At 43.5% G+C, this 24,222-nt stretch overlaps 1 pseudogene; it reads left to right on the plus strand.

The window, feature by feature from the left end:
- The first annotated feature begins 3,791 nt into the window (after positions 1-3,791).
- On the plus strand, positions 3,792-8,252 carry LOC117557917 (annotated as a pseudogene).
- The last annotated feature ends 15,970 nt before the right edge of the window (positions 8,253-24,222 follow it).

Below are 24,222 nucleotides of genomic sequence, written 5' to 3' on the forward strand. Positions count from 1 at the left end.
TGGTTTTGTACGTGTTTCCCCAAATCTCCACACAGTAAATCAGATATGGCAATATTAGTGTGTTATATAGAGTATGCAATGAGTTATAGTCCAGAATGCATCTGGCTTTTCCCAATATTGCGATAGTTTTAGCCAGTTTTGCTTTTACATGAGTGATATGAGGTTTCCAGCTGATTTTGTTTTCTAAAACCACACCAAGGAACTTAATTTCATATACTCTTTCTATGTGTTATCTAGTATTAATTGTATCTGCAGATTTGTTTTATGTTTTCCAAATAACATAATCTTGTTTTGCTTATAGTTAATGATAATTTTTTGTGTCAAACCAATGTTTTACTTTAATCATTTCTCAGTTCACTGCGAGAGAGTTCATATATTGGCCGATAGGCGATGGCTGCAGAAAGGAGCAATTTCCATAGACCCCCATGTTAAAATGCCCAACTTTACAGCAGAAAAAAACATATTTCTACCCCTGGCTCCATACATTTTATTATCGATATAGTTAGATTCCACCTTCATGATTATGGATCTGTGAGTGAATTGTTTTCTAACACGACCCTTTTATTTATATTAGGTCTTAACGTTTTTGCATAAATTAGGGCGTGGTCACATTGAGTGACGGCTCTGTCAAGTGACTGCTGCTGCTAGCTTCTTGTCTCTCTGCTAGCTGCTCCGTGAAGCTACAGGGACTCAGCCTGCTCAGTTCATCCAGGAAACACAACTTGAAGCCGGCCGGTTAGGGTGCCAGTGAAGGGGGCGGAGGAGCGGCGTGGTTACATTACATTTCGTGAAAAGCACTTAATGACTTGTTTAAGACTCGTTTTGTCAAAGTTTCGGACTTGGACTTGACTTGAACTTGCCCATCCTGACTTGAGACTTGACTCGGACTTGAGCGTAAAGACTTGAGACTTGACTCGGACTTGAGCGCAAAGACTTGAGACTTGACTCGGACTTGCAAAACAATGACTTGGTCCCACCTCTGCTAACTAGCTACCATCACATGTACCTTAGCTTGACTTAAATGTATTAAACGTATAGTTAAGTGATATCAAAATATAAATAACAAATGTCATGCAAACATATTAATATATGCTTGATTCCAGTGTTGAATTTAGCACAATTGCATACAAACATTAAGGGGTTTTAAGATTCTGAAGTATTATGCTAAAAACTCAATAACTTAGATTATTATTTATAGTTTTGCTGAATAGTTTCATGTCCGCTTACCTTAGAAACGTAAAATGCCACGGCAGTGTGCAGATGGGGAGCATGTTAGCTTAGCTTGGTAGCTTCAGCTAGCTCTGGAACTTCCAGCTCGGTGGCAGCAGGTCCCACCTCGGCTCCGCCTCTTTGCCCTTATTTGGAGCAGGCGGGAGTTGAACTCTGACGTCACTGTCGAGCCGTTAGTGGCCGACTCCGCCTACTAAGGGCTTCTCGGCAACTCTACAGAATCCTATGGGTGACGTCACGGACCCTACGTCCATTTATATATACAGTCTATGGTCCTGACTCCCTTGAAGCCGTTCACATGCTTTGTGAGTTCTATGGAGGAGAGGAGCAGCAGTTGAAAACAGAGCTCAGGGTTTTTCATGTCTCTTTCCCAAACACATGCACCATGAAGGGGATATTAAAAACCAGTGGCGAACCGTGGCTATCACAACTGGATCTTCTGTAGACACACCCACCCCCCGCCGCCGCCGGAGGTGCGCATGCGCACCTCCGCCAAAAAAAGAGCACCGGGTCATTTGAAACAAAGCGCATTTGCGTACCAACATTGAGAGAGGGAGAGAGAGAAGGGAGAAGAGAAAAGAGAAAATAGAGGAGAGATGAGAGAGAGAGAAGAGAGAGAAGAGAGAGAGAGAGAGAAAGATATTTGCGAGTTGCATATGAACCATGATATGAACTCAGGGCCGGCCCGTAGCACTGGCTAGATGTTCGCCTAGGGCGCCAGATCTGTGGAGGCGCTGCGCTGGCAGTTCTGGGAGGGAAAAAAACATTTTGACCGTTGGGGCTCATCCTAATTTTCGGCCTTGATGTAACAATATTCATAATTAAGTAAATGTAACACCCTTTTCACCCCGGTTACACGTTTAATTTGCCCTGTACGATGAGCGCTGTAAGTGATGAAAATGGGGGATGTTGGCTTATCTGGCGCCCGCAGCTCACAGCCAAAATGCGAGGGAGCGAGGGAGAGAGAGAGGGTGCACCGGTACCAGCGCTGTTGTTATTAGAATCTGGTGCTAGCTGCTCTAACGGAAGAAGAAGATGTTTCTACAATAATGTGGAGGGAGAGTCCTCTCCAGTCAGACTGAGAAGCTGATAACTACAGCTCAGTGAGGTAAAGGACTCTTAGTCTAAGTTCAAACGGTTTGGTCACAATTTAACACATATTTCCAAGGCACTCCTTTATAATTATTGGGATAAACAGGTTTGAAATCATTCCAATGTATACTATAGGACAGTAACCAAAGATATCCTTTAAAACTGGAGAGATACAAAAAAATGCATAAATAAATAAATGTTAAGGTAAAATAAGATATGAATGAACAACACAAATAAAATAAGTTCCATTCATTTGTTATTGGCTATGGTAGGTTATTGGTTATGTTCACATACTTATTTGATTACATCCACTTGTCTAAGATGACAACAGAGACTTTCGACCCAAACCCAGCTGTTGACTTGTGGATGCAAGCAGCTAATCACAGACTCAACCAGAGAGAAAGAAGTAGGCCTACATCATCAGCTACCATGTCTGACAGAGATGAAGACAGTGAGGAGAACAGTCAGGAGGGTAGTGATGACAGCTTGTAGGATTACTGGTCGTGCTAATGTTGTCTTGTGTTCACCTCTGCATGTGTGTTCTGTGTTCACCTCTGCATGTGTGTTCAGTGCCGTGTGTCTGGCAAATAAAGTCAAGAGCCCCTCAAAAGTTACGGTTTATTTCATTTTAAGGATGAGCACCAAGTAACAGCTCCAGGTGCTCCTTTGAGTACCAGGGCAAAAAAGTTATGTGCACCCCTGATTATAATGTCCGTCTTTTCACTGAATTGTCGTCTTGAAAAGGGTACTCACAACAATTCCGCAACAACTTCATCTTCACCTGTTGCACTTGTCATTTCAACGTTAAAAACAATAAAACGGCATGAATTGCTTCGTGGCATTCATCTAGATCCTCTGCCTGAAGCCAGTTAACTAGTGGGCCTTCTAGAATACCCTGGAACCGAGGGGAACTCTGAAAGAACACGCCCATTGGCTACAAATCAATATATGATTGGTTGATCAAACTGTCAGTCCAAACGTACGCTCTCATTCAGTGCAACGGCCAGGGCATTCTATCAAGGATGTAGAATACCTTGGTTGAAGGATATTCTACCCAGAGACCCAGAACAAGATTTGATTGGTTGCTTTCTTTGCTACTGAAATGCGTAGTGCATGGTCCGAGAAGGACAAACAAATCAACGTAACACTGTAATATTACAGATCAACAACACGGATACGATTCTCATTTATTCATTTTATTACATTTTATTTATATAATTAAATCGATTTTTTGTTTGTTTTATCGGAGTGTTCCAGGGTATGACGGTTCGCCACTGTTAAAAACACTAAGAGACGCGGGCAGGGGGGCAGATCGGGTAGTGACAGACATGATGGGGAAGAGAGCTTGAAAACAAGAATTAAACGTCTCAAGAAGTATCATAAAGAACTTTTAAAGTGACTATTGTAGTTGTTAGAGCTTACATCGTCATGTGTTAGTATCTTACAGGAATTACAGCCAGCTTCGAAGGATGTCAGCCCCCAGCAACTCGCTCCAGCTGCCGAGGGACAACAGCAGCAGCTGCCGTCTGCACCCCATCCGAGCCACCGTGCCCTGCCAGCTCCCACGCGGGGGTCGCAGACCCTTTACGGTGGAACCACGAACAGCCGAGGCTCCAGTCCCCCTTCCAGTCCCTCACTCATTTCGGGAAGTGCAAATGCTAAGCAAAGACTGTCCCCCGAACATAAGGACTCCTCCTGTCCCCCAGACGCCATCACAGGGCCGTACCTCAGCGGCCAGTGGCCTCGGTAATCCCACGGACCCTACCCCTCCTGTATGACAGACAGCCGAAGACTGACAAAGACATTGGAGTCCTGCGGGAGTAAGACTGACAAAGACATTGGAGTCCTGCGGGAGTCACGAGGGAGGCAAAGAGGAGGCAAATCCTACTCTGATCGAGCTGGTGTCTTATTTCTCTTTTCTTTAGTTTTCTAGCCCCTCATGCTATAATCATGTGTATTTTCTCTATTCCTGTTCATGTGTCTTCTCGCAATTATCACTGGCCCCGTGTATCTCCTAATCGATATAACCGGCCTGCTCTCGTCTATCCCACGTGCTCCACTGAGATCCAACATCTAGTTTCTGGTGGCCTGTGGAATTGCCAGTCAGCTGTTCCTAAGGCTGACTTCATCTCTGGCTACGCCTCCCTGCAGTCTCTGGATTTCCTTGCTCTCACTGAGACCTGGATTACTCCATTCAACACATCCACCCCAGCAGCTCTCTCCACTGCATATTCCTTCTCCCATACACCCAGACCCACTGGCAGAGGAGGTGGCACTGGTCTCCTGCTCTCTCCCAAATGGAGCTTTTCCCTCTTCAAGCTACCTAACTCCACTCCTTCCACCTTTGAATTCCATGCCGTCACAGTAACCCATCCTATACAGTTAACCATTGTTGTTCTCTACCGTCCACCAGGCGCCTTGGGGGACTTCTTGGAGGAATTAGATCATCTCCTCTCACTCATCCCTGAAACTGGCCCTCCCGCTGTACTTCTCGGAGACTTCAACCTCCAGACGGGGAAGATAGACGAACTAACATCTCTGTTAACCGCCTTTGCTTTCTCACTGTCTCCGTCCCCACCGACTAATAAAGCTGGCAATGTCCTTGATCTCATATTCTCAAGGAACTGCGCTACTTCTAACCTCTCTGTAAACCCGCTCCACACATCCGATCACTTCTTCATTTCATTCTCTCTATCCCTTTCCAAACATAACAAACTAATCTCTTCTCATCCTGCACTTGTCCGCCGTAACCTTCGCTCCCTCTCCCCCTCTAGCTTTGCCTCGTCGGTGCTCTCAGCCCTCCCTTCCTCTGATTCGTTCCATCTCCTGCCTCCAAACTCTGCTGCAGAAACTCTCCTCTCTACTCTCTCATCCACTCTGGACTCGCTCTGTCCTCTCACATCTCGGCAGGCTCGTCAGTCCCCTCCTGCTCCCTGGCTAAATGATGCACTGCGTGCTAATAGAACCGTCCTTACGGCAGCTGAGCGGAAATGGTGGAAATTCAAACACCGTGACGACCTCCTAACCTATCAGGCTCTCCTCTCCTCTTTCTCTGCTTCGATCTCTCAGGCAAAAAGCACTTTCTTTCAAGATAAGATCCAATCTTCCTATTCCAATCCTAAAAAACTATTTTCCATCTTCTCCACCCTCTTGGACTCTCCAAAAGCTCCTCCCCCCTCCTCACTTCTGTCAAGCGACTTTGTTACCCACTTTGAAAAAAAGGTTGATGATATTCGCTCTTCTTTTTCTGACTCACCTTTACTCACCGCTGGGTCACCAGACCCTCCTTCCACCAACACACTTACCTCCTTTTCCCCTCTCTCTCCAAGTGAGGTTCTTACCCTCATTACCTCTGCCCGCCCTACCACCTGTTCTCTGGACCCTATCCCTTCAAACCTCCTTCAGACTATCGCTCCTGATATTCTACCGTTTTCTCACCCATTTCATCAACACTTCTCTAACTTCTGGTCACTTTCCAAACAGTCTCAAGGAGGCAAGAGTAAACCCTCTCCTAAAGAAACCCACTCTCAACCCGTCTGATGTTATAAACTACAGGCCTGTCTCTCTCCTCCCGTTCCTGTCTAAATCACTTGAACGCGCTGTCTTTAAACAACTCTCCTGTTATCTCAATCAGAACAACCTTCTGGATCCGCACCAGTCCTGGTTTCAAGGCAGGTCACTCCACAGAAACTGCTCTCATTGCTGTCACGGAGGAACTGCACACTGCCAAAACTGCATCCCTCTCCTCTGTCATCATCCTATTGGACCTGTCTGCTGCATTCGACACGGTGAATCATCAGATCCTCCTTCGCACTCTCCAAAAACTTGGAGTTTCAGGCTCTGCACTTTCCCTCCTCACCTCATACCTGAAAGACCGTACCTACAGGGTGACTTGGAGAGGGTCTGAGTCCGACCCTTGTCAATTAACTACGGGGGTCCCTCAGGGCTCTGTTCTTGGTCCCCTCCTCTTCTCCCTGTACACAAACTCGCTCGGATCAGTCATTAGCCCGCATGGTTTTTCTTACCACTGCTACGCTGATGACACCCAATTAATTCTGTCCTTTCCCCGCTCAGAGACCCAGGTCGTTGCACGCATCTCTGCTTGTCTAGCTGACATCTCTCAGTGGATGTCTGCTCACCACCTCAAGCTCACCTTGACAAGACTGAGCTGCTCTTCCTCCTGGGAAAAGATTGTCCCACTCTTGACCTAAACAATCAACATCGGCACCTCAGTTGTTTCCCAGACTCAGACTGCAAGGAATCTGGGTGTGACCCTAGATAACAACCTGTCCTTCACTGCAAACATCGCTGCTACAACCCGTTGCTGCAGATACACGCTTTACAACATCAGGAAGATACGTCCCCAGCTGACTCAGAAAGCGACTCAGGTTCTGGTCCAGGCTCTCGTCATCTCACGCCTAGACTACTGCAACTCCCTCCTGGCTGGTCTACCTGCATGTGCCATCCGACCTCTGCAGCTCATCCAGAACTTGCTTACCATGCTGCGAATTGATCTGGCCCTTCCTACATCCAGGACATGGTTAAACCGTACACCCCAGCGCGTGCACTACGCTCTGCATCAACCAAACGACTCGTTGCGCCCTCGCTGCGAGGGGGACCCAAGTTCCCATCGGCGAAAACACGTGGGTTTGCTGTCCTGGCTCCAAGATGGTGGAATGAGCTCCCCATTGACATCAGGACGGCAGATAGCTTGCACATCTTCCGGCGCAAACTGAAAACTCATCTCTTTCGACTCCACTTCGAGCGTTAGAACTATTAACGAAGCACTTTTATACTAATAAAGGACTGGCTTACCTAAAGCCAGTTGAGTAGCACTTGAAATGTTTGGCTCTATGAAACCTGATGTACTTATATGATTCTGTTTTCTTCAAGGTTGTGTCTTCCTGGTCGAATGTACTTATTGTAAGTCGCTTTGGATAAAAGCGTCAGCTAAATGCAATGTAATGTAATGTAATGTAATGAAAGACAAGCCACACAGACTCTGTGGATTGATGAGGGAGCAGAACAGGCAGGTCCTCACCAGCGGTCAGCCTCCTGGGGCAGCGCGGACCACCTCAAAGAGATTGCTAAACTGAGACTGCAGTTGCAGCATCAGGCGCAGCATGGCACTGCCTGCCCATCACAGTATAAAGGAACGTCATCAGCAACAACAGTCCCTGTGCCAAAGTCTCTCATGTGCTGGGCGCCGAGCAGTGTGGAGGGCATTAGCCACGAGCTGGAGAATGTGTTCATCGGAGAGGACTGGGAGCAGGGCATACAGGCCATGGATGTGGTGGATGGCCGCCGCGCCCTCTTCCCTCCGCATCACTACAGCAGCAGCAGCAGCAGCAGCAGCGGGGACACACGTGACACAGACACTCAGGCCCCTTCAAGCGGGGACTGGAGCCCATCGCCCCGCCCCTGCAGCTCCGCCCAGGCCCACTCTCCTGATGGAAGCCCCTGCTCTGCAGAGGAAATGGACAAAGACGGCCTGTGCAGTTCTCCTCTCCCCACATGTGCCACATCTCCCAAACCTAACAGCAGCTACATGTTCAACCGGGAACCTCCAGAGGGCTGTGAGGAGATCTAAGTGTTCCAGGAGATGGTGTCTGGCAAATCAAAAGGATTCCCTCTCTTCTCGTGCCCCGACAAAAACAAGGTGAACTTCATTCCCAGGGGGTCTGCCTTCTGCCCTGTCAAACCCCTCTGCACCTCCCTCTTCTCCCTCGTCCTGCTCCTCCACCACCCCCGGTCTCCATGGCAACGACAGCCCAGGGCCTCAGGTGACCCCAGCTCTGCCCTGCGCACCACTAGCTAGCGCCAGGAGCACAGGCCCAGAGAGCCCCGACACAGAGGCAGGGACAGATGGCTCAGCACAGCTTGTCCTCCTCACCAGCTACTTCTCAGGTGTCTCTAACCAAACCACTTAACGCTATAGTCAGGTGGTATGGATCCAAAAACTCAAAACACTTATATTAACGTTAGCCAGCAGGGAGTGTCCAGGTGGAGAAAGGACAAACACCAAGTGGGATAACGGTACCAACATCCTGCTGCACAGACTCGGTGTGAGGTAGTGATGTGTCGGTCGCGAACGTTAAGTGGACGACGGGAGCCGGCTCGCGCCAGCGAACAAACCGGTTTTTTGTTGTTGTTTAGTAATACAGGACAGAATGATATGATGATCTCCACGCTACAGCTGCTCCGTGCATGCATGCAGTGACATGTAATATCTAAGGATTAGAGACGGTTGGATGCTGCTGTTTTGAGCATTGCAATATATTTATTTTCACTATGTTATTTATTTATGATTATCCTTGGACTCAGCAAAGATTTGATGTCAGCTGTTGCTGTCTTTTTCTCTATAGTTAATAGTTACTGAAATAGAGCCCTGCTGTTTTGTCAGGGCCTTTTCTTTAAATACAATTTAAAAATGTCGATACAGTAGCCCCTTTTTTTAAATGTCTATGCTTAAGTTTGTAGAGGTGTTGCTATCTGCTTTGTGTAGCGTGGTTCTGCAAGTCAGTGCATTCATTGGGTGGGATCAGAGAGTTAAGGGTCTGTAAATAAGCCCCCCCCCTCTCAACCAACTTCCTCCTGACTGCTTTTCTGTTTTGTTTTGTTTCTTTTTGTTTTTGTTTTGTTTGTCTACCCTCCCTCCCAAATGTAAAGCGTCTTTGGGTTCAAGAAAAGCGCTATAGAAATAAAATGTATTATTATTATTATTAAATGCAATGAAAACATTTGGCCACAGCAAATCATTTATATTACACATGTAATCTTTACTTTTGAATACTTCAGTACAAAGGTGATATGTGTACACATATAAATCATTAGTCAAAATAGGGCTTCTCTCTCTCTCTCTCGGCATTAGTTGAAAGGACCCTCAAAGGGAAGGAGTGCCCCAACACAAACACAAGGCAGCCTTTAACCCCCAACAGCATTTAAAGGTAAGGCTCTTAGCAGCTTGCTCTTTGTGGCATTTGAAGGACATGGTTATTTGTAATTTAAAGGGGACCTATCATGCAAAATGCACTTTGTGATGTCTTTTATACATAACTATGTGTCCCCGGTGCGTCGGGGAACTCACGCAGCGTCAGAAATAAAACCCTTTCTCTTTTCCTCCGTACCCAAATATTTTTAAAACTGGGGTACAACGAGCGGGTACAGATTTGCTGCCGAGATGGCGTCAAATCGGCGGCGGACCCACAGAAAGTTGCTATCAGAAACAATGCCTGACGTGTTTTGGACGTAATCTCGTCTTTGTTTGCATTAGCAAGCCTCGCTAACACTCAGAGCTAGTGCTGCGTACCTGGACTCACATTCAGGTTCAGGTCCGGACTCAAGTCCAGAGGTTCAGGTTCAGGTCCGGACCTATAAGTCCGGACCTGAACCCATGGCTTGTGTCAAGTTGTGTGAGTAACTAAAGTGAACTTATTGTGAGCTAATTATCAATTGAAAATAAACTCATAATCAACTCAAATTCAAACTCGTCAGGTTTGTTGTGCTCCCTTCCAACTTGTGTCTACATTTCTCAAAAGATGACGCTGAATAAACGCCCAGTCGGCTAGTCGGACCGACTAGTATATCTTGCTATAATGCTAAGAATGTCAATTTTTTACAAGCCTATTTCCTGAACTGAAAATCCTCCAAAAAGTATTGTTCAGCTTACCTCGATCGTTGTTATTTTTGGTCGCCAAACATCGCCGCCAATGTGGCTGAGGGCGCATGTGGAGTAGTTTCAATTTTGTGGTTTCTCCTCAAGTGCCTCGCTATGTTCGATGTTCCCGAGCGCACTTGATCACGTTCCCGCACAGGTTACACTTCACAGTATCTAGCGGCAGTTTCGTCACATGGTCCCACACCTTACTGGATTTAAAGCCCCGCGGCATTGTGTTTACATGACCCGGGCCGTGACGCCATAGACCAAACAAAGGAGTTAGCTACACTACCAAATATCCAATATGGCGACCAGCAGCCCACGCTGTCCACTATGTCTAAGCCAATCACATCGCTAGCTTCCCTTGACGTCACACAGATCTCGCGAGCAGTTGCGATATTTTGCGAGACTTCGTGAGTTCATTAATGGCCGCCATATCAGAAGCCGACACAATGTTTTTCGTCTTTTCTCAGCGCAAATTTCTCGATCTATGGAAGGTTTTAGATGACAAATAACAAAAAGGAGAATATACGTAAGTGCTAGTTTTTTTTGCGAGTCCAAGTACCGGTTCCCGACGTTCCGGTTTTAACCGGACTTGAACCGAAACTTTTTTACAAGTCCAGTACCGGTTCGGCGTACCGGTACGCAGCACTGAATACGTGACTTGGATCATAAATATATCAGCAATTAAACAACATCTTCAATTTCTCTTCACACAATACGTCTCCTTGCAGTATCAACACTAATTCAGCTGACTTTTATATTTGATCCAATTGGTAGATATGTTATATTTACACCATAACGGTGCACAGCTGATAGAAAAGGACTTGTAGTTTTTAAAGATATTACTGATTTTCTTTGAATATAAGAATGTAAATACTGAGTTGAGAGAATAGTCAGGGGATTTGGGTGATGGGAGACACATCTATGGAATCACAATTTCAATAGCTTACCATTAAATAACGGATATACCTTCCTGTCTGTGATGTTTTACAAATCAGATATACATGTGTAGAAGTAAAACATGTTAAATAATATAGCAATATCCTGTAAAATTATGTAAAAACATGAATAAAACTACACATCTTCAGATGTTATACATACATAAGTGTCCTACACTAATTATACAAAGTTATTATGGCTGTGTGTACCTTGTGTGCACCGCCTAGTGGTTAAAGCATGTTATTGAATTATTGTTTTTATGTGTTATATTTGATGAAAACAATATTAAGAGTACATACTTTCATAGGGGGAAAGTAGAAGGTCAATGATAGAAATATAGAATATAAAAAATCAAGAAGATACTGTAGTGATCTCTACAATCAAACAGTTTAGTTTCGGATGTACAAAGATATTAATAGGAGGATGTGCAAAACAGAAAAACGAATTAACCTTTATTCAAACATTAAAGAATACTTTAGGTTAAGGTCTTCTTCTATCTTCTATCTACAGATAAATATTAAGCCTGAGCCGGTGGGGGCTATGGGGCAGGTTAAGCTGCTAATGCTGCTTGAAACTACCTTTTATTAACAGTAAAGTGTACTCAAACTCAGATAAAAAATATTTCAGCAAGTGTACATAAAAACAAGAGTAAAGAAAACCCATTTCCTTTTAGTTCTGATGGCAAGGTGGCACTTTATATACTGTCATGCACACCTAGAGAAGAGCTTCGCCTAGTGAAAAAATAACTCGACAATATGTGTCTGCAGAGAGGATGTGCTCCAGCAAGCCTTTTCTGGGTGTTGACTTCATGTTCTCCAGCTTCCTGAGAGTGAGAATAGCTTGAGAGTAGCTGTGTCACACTATGCTCTCTCTTCACATGTGTGGGTGGGGAATATGAGCTTATGTTCACCTCTATCCTTTTTCTGTGCCAGGGACTACATGCTGTGCATGTGCCGCAACCTTGTTATCCCTGCCTGGAAGACCTGTGGCTTGAAAATAGACATACGCCCCACACCCAAAAATGAAATAGCTCTGTCTCTCTACCTTATATCACCTGGTTGCCTGGTGTTATGTGTGTGACTTACTATGGTGCTAGCCCAGGATCTAAAATAGCTTCAGTTAATCCCTCAGGTTTCAATAGCTGTCACTATACCTTATATCACCTGAGCTGAGCACGGGAAAGAGAGGAAGGAATGAAAATAGAGGATATGAGCATCGGAGCCATAGGAAAGGGGGGGGGGTGACACAAAAGAGGATGGCAAAGGAAGCATAAGGCGCCGTTAGGAAATATAAAGCAAAACAAAAAGTTTCCATGTTTAATGGAAGGAAATTGGAAATATGAAAGAGTACTTGACTCTACTTCGAGCGATAGAATTACTAACAAAGCACTTATTTACTAACAAAGGACTGGCTTATCTAAAGCCAGTTGAGTAGCACTTGAAATGTTTGGCTCTATGAAACCTGATGTACTTATATGATTCTGTTTTCTTCAAGGTTGTGTCTTCCTGGTCGAATGTACTTATTGTAAGTCTCTTTGAATAAAAGTGTCAGCAAAATGCAATGTAATGTAATGTACTCAAAAGGCTGCAATTGAAGTCATCTATTACTCTTGATTTGTCTCTTTTATTTCTCCCTGCAGGACGCCAGCCAGTCACTCAATCCTTCAAACAGTGGATCTCCATCAATTATTTACCCTCAGCCCTTGTACTTTTCCACTACAGATTGCAGGCTTATTGCAGAGCCCTGTAATCACATCTCCCCTGGGCCAGCGCGGGCTGAAATAGTAATGGAAGATACGTAACATCTAAAGCCACAGCATGTTGGGTTGTCATCCGTGTTGTCGAGCCATCAACACTCCTCCAGCTATGACTCACCCACAGTGGCCTTGCCTTTAAAATAGCTTATAATGGCCTGCAGAAAGGCCTGTATCTCACACACAGAAGCGCTTTCAGGTTATGTGCAAGCGTAAAGAGAGGCCAAGCAGATTCTGCAGGCTGGACAGGCTGCTGTCAAAGCAACAAAATAATGCCTATAATATTGTCATTGTTTTAACCCTTGTGTTGTGTTCGAAAGCTGTTACCGTTCATGGTGTTCGCGGTCAATTTTCACCCGTGATTTATTTCAGTCCAAAACACACAAATAATGACTATCATCCAATATTGTTTTAACTACATCATAACTAACTTATTATGCATTCATAACCGTACACTCCTGTTGTAATTGTATTGTATGGCCCCAAAACACATTACACCACATATTGCACACGTGCATGTGTGTGTTCAGGTTCAAGTGTTTGTGTACATATTCTTTGTAAAAGGTGGAGTTCCCGTGGTGGGGAGGGGGCAGAGGGAGGGGAGACCAGGTGCATGTTGTGAACAATTATTGTTACAGTGGATGAAGGGGGAGGGGTGTCTAAAGTCAAGGATGAATTTTGATTAGGCCAAATGTGACCCCGAGTCACCCACAACAATTCTGCCGGGTCTTCCCAGACCTGAAAACCAAATGATACACTTTTTTTTAGAGACCTTCAGACTTGGCTAAAATTGTCATTGACATATATCATTAGATAAATTGTCTATCAGTTTATTTCATCTATGGTTTATGATGGCATAAACCATAGATGAATAGGAAGCACGGCTGTACAACTGCTCTCTCAGGCAGGTCTTGGATCTAAAGAGATCATGTCTGTGACTGGGCACAGGTGCGAGGGCAGCCTGAAGAGTTACTGGGCTCCGACAATAACTGAAAGTGAGAAATGGAGCAACATCCTGTCCTCCAGCCCAGGAAATAGCACCACATCGGGTCAGTGCCTTTCCATGTTGTCTGTCCTTACACACACATTAGCGGTAGCGATACAACTGTGGCAATATTGTTTCCTGTTTTTTCACATGTTGGTAATTGTGCTTTCAGATGTGTCATCTGCGAAACCTCCGCAAGGAGAGAGGATCGAGGACAGAAACGTCGATCTGAATATCCCTAAAGATTTCCCATTCACCATGTCACATTGCACCATTAATGGAAACGTTCAGGTCAATGTTAATTACAACTAAGGCTCAAATGCTAACATGCACAGAGTTAGTTGCTATCGAAGCAGTTCCTGCCGTTGCAACAGCCTTTGTTCAAACATCAACAACGGACTATTTTTCGTAGCGGATGAATGTCATTTTAAATCAGTTACAACTATGTTTTTAATCATTAAAAACATTTTCTAAATCAATAAAAGCATTTCAATTAATATTGGGACTCAAGTCGTTACTTTGTTGAGAATGTGGCCATGTAATAAGCGGGATGATGTGCAGCGACTTGGTCATTATGGGGAAAAGAACACCCGACAGGCAGATCTGCATGAATCCCTTACTATACTATATATTATCCCTTACTTATTAAGCTGACGCTTATTATCCAAAGCGACTTACATTCACTTCAATACCCTAGACATGCCTACGGGAGCAATTAGGGTTAAGTATCATGCACAAGGATACATCCACATGATGACTGCAAGGGCTGTGCATTGAACCTCTGATTGGTGAATGCCTATATACATTACATTTAATTTAGCTGACGCTTTGATCCAAAGCGACGTAGAATAGATGCACTAAACCATAAACATACAAACTGAGAACAAGAAAAATGAAGATATATTTGCTTTATATAAGCTACACCTTTGTAAGTTCTGGTGCATTAGTTTGAAATGAACTAATTTAGAAATAATTGTGTGTTTGGTTGAATGGCCAAGGCACAAGCAAAGCAGGTTTCAGGGTCATTAAATATATATATATATATATATATATATATATATATATATAGATAGATAGATAGATGGATAGATATATGTGGGCCCAGCTGAAATGTGAGCAACTGCAACTATTGAAGCTGAGCGGCACAGCATGAGTGGTTTCCTTCTGGATAGCGCAGCAGATAAAAGGCGTTGTTTACCGTGTTGGAAGTGTGCGGGTTCACACAAAGTAACATCAGGTGGCCTGTGGCTCTTCATCTTACATCTCACTGTGGTCTCAAATTGCTTTGACAAATCACAACTGAGTCAGGGAGGCCCTGAAAGCAAAGAGAAGGAAAAATGAAACATGGTAGTGGTTTAAGGCTGAGTGAAAATAGGAAAATTCGGAGATGTCACAAACTTGGATACACGAGGAAAAGGACTCAATGCACGACCGGGAGACAGAGGTAAAGTACAAGTAATATACTTTATTTTCAAGATGTACAGGGTTTAATTCTGCGTGGACAGAGTTATCTGCTTTCACAGCAAGCGATGCTGGCTTACCGGGATGTTTGATATGTAGAGAGAACACTTTTTGTTATATTCCATGGAATGCTCTTAACGTCCCGATAGCAATGAATATATTAAATACATAAAAAATGTATCTGTGGAAGCCGTGGCGCTGTAAAAAGCACGACCAATCATCTGAGCCGGCCCGGCTAAAGTAACTGGATGGCCTACCTGCCTGTCAGCCTTCCATCTGTGCACAAACTTATCTCGTGCCCTCATTGGTCATGTGCGCATTCGTGTGTGTTGGAGGAGGGGCTCTGTGAGGAAGTCTGAAGGAAGTGTATTGTGTATTTTCAAATTCTAGCGCACTCGAGCTGGTTTCTCCATTCTTACCTACCTACCTTTAACTCTTTTTAGGGTGCAGCTATATGTTTTATTTATTTCAAAGTGGGCCCATTTTAATTATTGTTTTCCTTCAAATGTGCAGAGGACTCCCCAAGTGCTGTGTTTTATTTATTTTAAAGTTGGCCTGTGTATTATTTTAATTCTCCTTATAGGAGTTCTTTGTTTCTTATTAGAGGTTAACAGTTTTATATAATGTAATAAATAATAATTACAAAAAAACTGTAGTTTGTGTCTGATATAACAATAAATACAACTTTATAAGCTATCAAGCTATGAAATATGTTTTACTGCTCCAGACCTTTTTTTTGGAAAAAGGAGCAAAATGGCTCTTTTGGTCAAAAAGGTTGCAGACCCCTGCCCTAAACCAAGATGGACGACAGAAAGCCATATACCCTAAAGCATATCACACTTTCTGGGCTATTTCTCTCAAAATTGGACCATAAAATACACAATATGATGTATTGAAGAACACTTATGGTTCTTCCCACCCTCTTGTGAAACCAAAGAATCAGGGATAGTGGAAACAATTTTTTGTTTAATTGTTTGCCTAACTGACAATCTTCAGCCCTTGTAGATCAAAAGTGCAAGGTATTCTTTATTTTTTAAAGTGACAAGCGTAAACCTCCGAATCTGTATTTACCAGCAGTCAAATGGCAGCGATGATTTCACTCCAAAAGGGGCGTGGCCATCACATCAAGGTAAAGATGGGTTGTTCTCATCTATACAATTGTACCGGACGAACAGCTTCCTGCTGGCCATCAGAAAGAATGCAGTTTTGCGGCACTTCATTTGCATTCACTGGCTTGCCCCTTGGGTTCAACTGAGGATAGCTGAAAGAAAAACAGATGTAATAATGTAGACTGAATAACCAAATGTAACTTTGAAAAAAAAAGATTCAAGGTCAATATTGCAGATTCAAAAATGCTCCTATAAAGCACATCTATAGCATATTGGAGTGGAAGCCCTTCCTCCCAAAATACTAATGAGGCTGAGAAACAGCTTCAAGAAGCTACTGAACCAATTTAAGAAACATAAATAAACCCAAGGACGTGTAAATAGATAAATATGAGTGTCCAGTGAAACAAGGCAAGGCAAGGCAAGGCAAGTTTATTTATATAGCACTTTTCAACACAAGGCAATTCAAAGTGCTTTACAAAAAATGAAAGACATTAAGAAAATGGCATTTAAAATCAGTCATTAAAAAGAGAAGCTAATAAAATAAACATTAAAAGAAAAAATACATGGATAAAGTTACAGTGCAATTAAACATTAAAAGAAAAAAAGTACATGGATACAAGTTACAGTGCAGTCTAAGATATGAATAGTTCAATTAAAAGCAGCGACAAAAAGAAAAGTCTTCAGCCTGGATTTAAAAGTAGTCAGAGTTGTAGCGGACCTGCAGGTTTCTGGGAGTTTGTTCCAGATATTTGGAGCATAATAACTGAAAGCTGCTTTACCATGTTTAGTTCTGACTCTGGGGACAGAAAGCTGACCAGTCCCTGAAGACCTGAGAGATCTGGATGGTTCATAATTTAGCAGGAGGTCAGAAATGTATTTTGGGCCTAAACCATTCAGTGCTTTATAAACCAGCAGCAGTATTTTGAAATCTATTCTTTGACACACAGGAAGCCAGTGTAAAGACTTCAGAACAGGAGTGATGTGATCCACTTTCTTAGTGTTAGTGAGGACTCGAGCAGCGGCGTTCTGAATCAGCTGCAGCTTCCTAATAGATTTTTTAGTGAGACCTGTGAAGACACCATTGCAGTAGTTGAGTCTACTGAAGATAAAAGCATGGACAAGTTTTTCCAAATCCTGCTGTGACATTAGTCTTTTAATCCTAGATATATTCTTTAGGTGATAGTAGGCTGATTTAGTAACAGTTTTAATGTGACTGTTGAAACTCAGGTCAGAGTCCATGACTACACCTAGATTTCTGGCTTTATCTGTTGTTTTGAACATTGCACACTGAAGCTCAGCGCTAACTTTTATACGTTCTGCCTTGGCTCCAAAAACCATTACCTCAGTTTTATCTTTGTTTAATTGGAGAAAGTTCTGACACATCCAGTCATTGATTTGTTCAATGCACTTACTCAGTGTTTGAATTGGAGCATAGTCTCCTGGTGAAATTGTTACGTAAATGTGTGTGTCATCTGCATAGCTATGGTAACTTATGTTGTTGTTCTTCATTATCTGAGCCAGTGGTAGCATGTAGATGTTAAAGAGAAGAGGCCCCAAGATGGAGCCTTGAGGAACCCCACATGTCATATTTGTCAACTCAGATGTGTATTTACCTATAGAAACAAAGTTGTTTCTGTCCTTAAGTAGGATTCAAACCAATTCAGAACTGTTTCCGAAAGTCCCACCCAGTTCTCCAGTCGGTCTAGTAATATGCTGTGGTCAACAGTGTCAAACGCAGCACTGAGATCTAATAATACTAACACTGAAGTTCTGCCACTGTCTGTGTTTAAGTGGATGTCATTAAAGACCTTTACAAGAGCAGTCTCAGTGCTGTGGTTTGGACGAAAGCCTGACTGGAACACATCAAAACAGTTATTTAAATGCAAGAAATTACTCAACTGTTGAAAAACAACTTTTTCAATGATTTTACCTAGAAATGGCAGGTTTGATATGGGCCTGTAATTGTTCATTACAGAAGCATCTAGATTATTCTTTTTAAGAGCGGTTTAATGACTGCAGTTTTCAGGGCCTGTGGAAAAATACCTGAGTGAAGAGATTTGTTTACTATATGAAGTAGATCTGAGGCCATGCAAGGCAAAACATCTTTGAAAAATCCTGTTGGAATAATATCAAGGCAGCAAGAGGAGGATTTCAGAAGTTGAATAATGTCCTCTAGGTTTTTATCATTAATCTGATGGAATTGTGTCATGATGTCTGAATTGATGTTAAGTGGAGACAGGGACAACACATTTGCTGTTCCTGATGCAGAGGCACTGACTGCTTGTCTGATGTTCTGAATTTTGTCAGTGAAAAAGGAGGCAAAATCATTACACGCGCTGGTGGATAGAAATTCAGAGGCTACTGACACTGGGGGGTTAGTTAGTCTGTCGACGGTAGCAAACAAGGCACGTGCGTTGTTTTTGTTTTTGGTAATGATGTCAGAGAAGAACGATTGTCGTGCGTTTTTCAATTCCAAATTATAAAGGCCAAGTCTCTCTTTATAGATTTCAAAGTGAACCTGGAGATTTGTTTTTCGCCACCCTGCGTTCAGCTTTTCGACATTCTCTTTTTCTGTTTTCACGGTCATGGCCTTTCTCCATGGAGATATTTTCTTGCCAGACACTTCCTTTAACCTAGTTGGAGCAATGGCATCTATAACATTTTTAATTTTTGAATTAAAATGATCTACTAGCTCATTTACTGAGATGTTGGCAGGGGCAAGTGTGGAAGAGAAATTCTGAGTAAACATTTCCCTAGTGTTTTCAGTTAAATATCGCTTTGTGGTTACCTCTTTTTGAACATTTTTGTGAACAGAAATAGAGCTCTCAAAGAAAACACAGGAATGGTCAGAGAGTGCAACATCAGTCACCACAACCTTAGAGATATTCACACCCTTTGAGATAATTAAGTCCAGAGTGTGCCCCTTATTGTGCGTGGGCTCCGTCACATGCTGAGTCAGTCCATAGCTATCAAGAACACAAAATAGTTCTTTAGCCCCTCTGTCCTGGGGGTTGTCAACATGGATGTTAAAATCACCAACAATGACTAGACGGTCAAAGTCAATACACACTATAGACAGCAGTTCAGTAAAGTCATCAAAAAAGCTTGCACAGTATTTGGGTGGTCTATAGATATTTAGGCACAGAGCTCGAGAGGAGCATTTCAGCTGAAGGGCCACATATTCAAAAGAATCAAAGTTTCCATACGATGTCTTCCTGCATTGAAGGGAATCATTGAACAGAATAGCAACTCCACCCCCTTTCTTATGCATTCCTTCCTGACTCATAAAACTAAAGTTGGGAGGGGTTGATTCAATAAGAACAGCTGCACTGTTATTTTGTTCAATCCAAGTTTCTGTTAAAAACATAAAATCGAGATTGTGCTCAGTGATAAAATCATTGATTAAAAATGTTTTTCCTGCCAAGACCTGACATTTAATAAAGCTAGTTTAAGTTTGTTAAACACACTATCAGTCATGTTTTTTGTAACAAGCTGTGGCTGACATGGAATCACTGCTAAATTAGATACACTCACACAAACGTTTGAGCGCTTCCTGTTTCTATGATTTACCGCTCTTAATCTATTACCTATCAACACAGATATCGGCAAAGCTACTGGCAGGCAGGGCCCCGACATGTCCTGGAAAGAGTTGAGAGTGCCATACGCCCTTGAGCCTGGACCCATCACATATCAGTAAGAGTTTGTTGTGTTTTGTACACACACATCCTTATCAGGCTTCGGAGACTGCAGATGCCCCCTCGAAGGGAGGGGAGGTGGTCGACGTAGGCACGGTGATGGAGACGGGCGAGATGGTGCGGGGGTAGAGGACATGCTGCCAGGGGGGGGAGGTGGTTGACGTAGGCGCGGTGATGAGGACGGGGGAGATGGTGCGCGTCTCCGCGGTGATTTTGGTGGGCGTCGTTGAGGAGCGGGGGGTAAAGGACATGGTGCCAGCCCTGCGTATCGCCTTCGTTTGGTCTTTGAACTCCAGGAAGGAATCGGTGCCAACCCTCTGTATCTCCTTTGTGTGTTCATCGATCTCCAGGAGGGTGGGCGAGGGTGAAAGGGTGAACGAAGTATCCTCAAAGGCGTTGACAGGGGGGTGGGGGGGGGGTGACGGGCAGTGGAGACTCCTCCATTTGTCTCATAGGTCTCCCATAATCAGAACATTCCTCAGGCGGGTGCAGTGATAATTCTTCAGGGTTTTCTGCGTGATGTGTTGTGTCTTTCTCCTGTTTTGATTCCTCTTGCCGCTTGTCCTTGGCAGAGGGAACAGATTGATGACGCAGGCAGTTGAATATGTTAGAGATAAACAATTTCACTCCTGACTTGTTCAGGCAAACCCCATTTGCCTTGAAAAGATGTCTGCGATCCCAGAAAAAGTTAAAATTGTCAATAAAATGGACAGAATGGTCAGTACAGGCAGTTGAAAGCCAGGTGTTCAGTGCAAACAATCTGCTGAATCTCTCCACTCCTCTTCTGACTGGCGGTAGAGGGCCACTGATGAACACCTCTGCATTTAGAGAGCTGGCAGTTTCCAACAAACATTTAAAGTCTTCTTTCAGCACTTCTGACTGTTGTTTCACATCATTTGTTCCAATGTGCAGTACCACATTCTTCACAGTCGGATGTTCAGCCCCAATATGCAGGATCTTCTCAGCCAAGTCAGAGACCACATCTTTGGGAAAACAGAGTACTTTGGTGTTGTTCTTACTACACAGACTTTTTACATCTCTTACAGCAGAGTCACCCACAATCAGAGTTTCAGGCCCAGTCGTTAGCTTTCCCTCTAGCCTTTTACTTTTAGAGTAGCTATTGGTCCTTACCCTGCTGCGTGAAGAGGACAGTTTATCCAGGTCATCAGATCTCTGGTTCTCGGTCAGCGTAGCGTATCTGTTCTGGATTGGCACACTTGGTGGTTTAGGAGGATTGTTTGTAATTCTCCCTTTAGCAGCTGTTTCCTAGTATGAATAGGGGTTGAAGAGGCGCTCTTCCTGGGTGATAACAATGCAGGCCAGCCGGTCGCATCACAGATTTTGGAGCTCTGGGCTCTGCCTGTTATCCGTCCTCCCAAATCCCATGGAAATGATTTACTCTTAGGCTTTGCACCCAGAGAGTTCCAGGGAGGACTACCACTTGTAGATTTATTACCCGGTACACAGCCCTCCTGTTCCTTGGAATCATTGTAGCTGCTAACTAGCTGTGAGTTAGCATACCCTTCTCCATTATTTTGCAACACTGGAAAAGTCGTGTCATTCCCACGACATAGTCCATTCACTTCCACGTTGACTTCCAACCGTTGCATTTTCATTTCCAAAACAGCCATCTTCTGTATAAGTTTCTGGAAGTCATCTGTAGAGAACGGAGGCATTTTGCTACCAACTAGCTAAATAGCAGTAGCCTACCAGACTTTAGCTGTTGCTAGGCCACGCTATTGTAAGACTGACGTCGTCGTACAAATGTTGAAATATGGCTGAAACCCTTCGTCTATTTACGAAGATGAACTGTCCCAGTGATAAGTTAATGTCCAGGAGCCGCTGCTCGAAGTTTTCAGAGAATAAGAATAGGAAAATCAGCATAAAAAGTAAGCAGAGGCAAGAGCAAGCAGAAAAGCGTCTGCACTGTAAGAAAGATAAGCAAGCAGGTCTAAACACATCTAATTGAAATGAATGGCCAGGCCGAGGCTGCAGAAAGTGTGTCCGGTGGTTTCAGGTAACACGGCCGCGACATTCTAGATAGTTCAGAGGGTGTTTTAATGAGATTGAGGTCTGCGCACAGGGCCAGCGGGAGACAGAGGGGGTAAGTTACACACAAACACACACACACAGCAGGGAAAAGTGTGTCTACGAAGACAAGAAAGTAAATGAATTACCCTCTGTAGTGTTTAATGCGATTCAACACCTTACACGTACATGAACACATACCCAACGGTATCACAGGATGCTGGAGGAAGCGCAGGTGATCAGTTCCTTTTCGGATGGACTTACACTGTAAAGGATAACTATACAAGTAAACAGCAGCTGATCGGATCCAATGTTATGTGTGTGTACTTATGTGCTTCTGGGAACATGCATGTGTGTGTGTGTGTGTGTGTGTGTGGTGTGGTGTGTGTGTGTGTGTGTTTGTTGTGTGTGTGGGTGTGTGTGTGTGTGTGTGTGTGTGTGTGTGTGTGTGTGTGTGTGTGGGTGTGTACTCATGTAAGCGTGCAACTGGGTTGTGGTCTTGAAGAACAACCTCATGACATTTTAATGAACCAATCAAAGCTTTTGGGTTTCTAGTTGTTGGATCGTGTTCAGCTTGTAGTAGATGCGGATTTCAAGGAACAGTGACCTAAAAATAACAAAGGGAGGAGATCCACTGCCACTGGGTTTAAGATGTCATGTTGAATTGCTCCATATTGAATGGTAGAGATGGCAGATGAGACTGTGTGTTGAGGGTGTCAAGTTAAAGCAGCAGGGCCAAAGAATGGTGATTTAATTCTGACCTATTGTCCATACAAGCTTTGTTTCAGGGTTCCATTCCATTTATGTTGGTAGCAGCAGCTTTTAGCTTTGATGGCCCGCGGATCTGGAATAAACTTCCAGAACATCTGAGGTTTGCCCAAAACTCGAGTTCTTTTAACCTGTTGAACCCCATCCCCCCACCCCCGCGCGGAAAAAAGCATCATCTGCAGGAAACAGCGTCTGAGGGTTTCTTAATATTTAATAAACTATGAATGTTTTATATCCATGTAACGGGAAGAAACTCAGCTAACTGATCTTTTTTTTTCTTTTTTTTTTAAAACCCACAAAGGCTAGGCGCTGAGGCCTCTGAATTAGCCATGAGCGAAAAAATGCTAACGGTGGCTTGCACAGAAAACACGGTATAACACCGTTATTACTTATCGTAACTGCAAATCCAACCCATCGACTAGCATCGTGACAAGACACATAATCTATCGGTATCTAGATCTTTACTCCATGATAAGAACTCGCGACTCTATAAACAAAAATAGACATCACAACACGTGGCGCTAGGTAGCAACAACGGCAATATCTCTTACCTTCGTTGTTGTCTGGTCAAAAGTGGTCTTCAATGGGATTAAAACGATAAAAACGCTGCTGAAGGTTAATCCATAGGTTAATCCAATGTGTCACTTTGAAATGATTTCTGAAAATCCATAAGCAATAAAACTACTTTTCCGTTTCCAGATTTCAAAGCGTGAGATAGGCTTCGCTCTGGGCAAAACTGCATGCGCGTAGCCCGCACTTTTTTTTTTTTGTAACGTTGGTTTTGTTGTCGTTCTAGTTGGAGCTTTTCTTGAGGGATGAATTTTTCAAAAATACCGTGACTGGCATTCGGTTCATCTCCTCGTGTTATAATGTACCCATTGTCGTCACTGATGTTCTTAGTACTAACTAATTTCCGAGCATTTCCACAATGACGTCTTTAGAACAGCCTCAATTTGTTGTCTGGAATGACACATCATATAGATTTAAATGTATTCAAGCCAACAGAGAACTATTTTTACCCCGCTGTTTATGAGTGCTTTCTCTGCCTTCATGATGCATCAAATGACGCAACATGACTATTGTGTGTTGCACTTAACCCTCCTCGTTAACTAGTTGTTTCGTTGTTGGTTTGGTCTGTACTTCAGAAAAGGTTGCCATTCTTCCGTTCCCTTTCCTGTCTTTTCTCCACAGATGCACAACACACACAGTGTATTTTATATAATAAACAATAAATGCATATATATATATATATATATCAGATGTAAGTAGTAGTGAATTAATTTGTATTAAGATGAGAAAAGAAAGTAAAAAGGCTTTGCAAAGTATCAGAATATTTGAACTGCAAACTTTTGATGTGAGAGAGAGAGTGTGTGTGTGTCTGTGTGAGAGAGAGAGAGTGTATGTGTGTCTGTGTGTGAGAGAGTGAGTGTGTGTGTGTGGCACACACAAACTCACTCTCTCTCACACACAGACACACACACTCTCTCTCTCTCTCTCACACA

This window comes from Gymnodraco acuticeps, unplaced genomic scaffold, assembly GCF_902827175.1.
Source record: "Gymnodraco acuticeps unplaced genomic scaffold, fGymAcu1.1, whole genome shotgun sequence".
In the NCBI taxonomy this organism is placed as follows: Eukaryota; Metazoa; Chordata; class Actinopteri; order Perciformes; family Bathydraconidae; genus Gymnodraco; species Gymnodraco acuticeps.